Below are 1,629 nucleotides of genomic sequence, written 5' to 3'. Positions count from 1 at the left end.
GTTTCCATCTTCCAGATGCCAACCATGTCCAGCGGGTGATGGAGCACCTATCTTTTGCTTGACACAAGACTTCAGTGTATCCTGTCTGCAACACAACACAACAAAACACCAACAATTACACCAGAGTACCATCAAAAACATAGGCAAAAGGTGGGCTTCATGATGGTTGTGGCTGGTATAACCATTTTCACAAAACAACACAGAGTGGTATAGGGGATACTAAACGTTACAGGCTGTAACAGATTTCACACCAAAGACGGCCAAGAAAAGCACACATCCCAAACCACACCATCAGCTGTTTCTTTTCCTTGTTGCCAAATAGTACATGTCTGTACGGACAGCAAGCTGAGTAGTCACACACGTTTCATGTCAAATTGGCCTTGCATGTTACAAATAATAATAAATTGCCTTGAAATTACCTGTAGTTTGAAGCATCAAGACCTTCACTTGTCTTCACCAGTTCAATGAAGGTCTTCCTCAGCTGCCCCATTCTCAGCACCTCCTGGTTGACAAGCAGCCTTTGACGGATGATCCTCTCACAGAAAATCTTGTAGCTGATGTCAAACGTTGGTTCATTCCTAAAGAAAGAAATAATCATTTTGAAGACAATAAACATATTATGATTGATTGTGTTCACATGCAAAATACAGAAAAATACATTGAACTCCATGTTTATTTATGTAAAGAAAATAAATGACTTACTGTTCTTTCTCTGGTCTGGCAGGCTCACTCAAAAACCTGGTGTACTGTAGGTAACAGCTCTTGTGCTACTGCACCTCCAGAGCCACACAGTCTTTGTCTTTGATGTGAATAAGAATGCTGTGGTCGTCCTTTAACTCAGCAGCTTTCTGCAACTTGCCTTGTAGAATGAATAGATAGATAGATAGATATACTTTATTTATCCCGAAGGAAATGAAGCCGTCCAGTAGCATCAAGTAACATCAATGCACAGACATATGACATCCACACAAACATACAGTACATACTACCCTATGACATCCATCCATACAAACATACATACTACCCAAATGCAAAAGTAAAAGATATAATTGTGTGCAGTGTAGTTTGTAGTATAGTTTAGTTTGATTATAACACACTTCGTGTTCAGGAGCACTGAGGCTAGTCATTCAACTAGTGTGTGTGTGTGTGTGTGTATGTGTGTGTGTGTGTGTGAGTGTGTGTGTGTGTGTGTGTGTGTATGGGCTGCATTTTTTATTTTTGCTTACCTGCTGTTAAGGTTTCTGCTTTTGACAAAGCTTCCCTTTGTCGTCTTCCTGCTTTGACTTTGTATATTTCCTTCTTCTTGCATATAATGCACAGGGCAGGAAGGACGGGGCCAGAGCTGGAGACGGGGAGGTCTGACCTGGATCTAAGTCTTTTTGTCGGATTTGTAGGGCTCGGGGTCGTTCTGCTCCATGTCGATGGGGTGGCCTCGCTTCTTAAGGAGCTTTCCGTGTCATCTCCTCTCTCTCTCTCACGCGCAAGACGCCTTTCCACTTTTGCAATCGCATTCTTGTCAATAAACCTTCGACAACAAGTAGGGTAGAAGGCAGCGTCCTCGGGAATGTTTTCAAAATCCAAATCAAGGCAATGTTTGTGGTTTTCAGCTACATCTTGGCACTCACCCCT

At 42.2% G+C, this 1,629-nt stretch overlaps 1 long non-coding RNA gene across 1 annotated transcript; it reads right to left on the bottom strand.

Annotated features, from left to right (window-relative positions):
• Nucleotides 1–454: 454 nt before the first annotated feature.
• Nucleotides 455–1,272, bottom strand: LOC308129511. The gene is made up of 3 exons (XR_013936603.1): nucleotides 1,227–1,272; nucleotides 703–859; nucleotides 455–578 (listed from the first exon to the last, which is right to left on the bottom strand). It is a non-coding gene; the product is annotated as an uncharacterized lncRNA (long non-coding RNA).
• Between the last annotated feature and the right edge of the window lie 357 nt (nucleotides 1,273–1,629).

Source organism: Blennius ocellaris, assembly GCF_963422515.1.
Source record: "Blennius ocellaris genome assembly, chromosome: 4".
NCBI classification, from domain to species: domain Eukaryota; kingdom Metazoa; phylum Chordata; class Actinopteri; order Blenniiformes; family Blenniidae; genus Blennius; species Blennius ocellaris.
The sequence above is the reverse complement of the archived record's forward strand: the minus strand, read 5'-3'. Positions and strand labels throughout refer to the sequence as shown.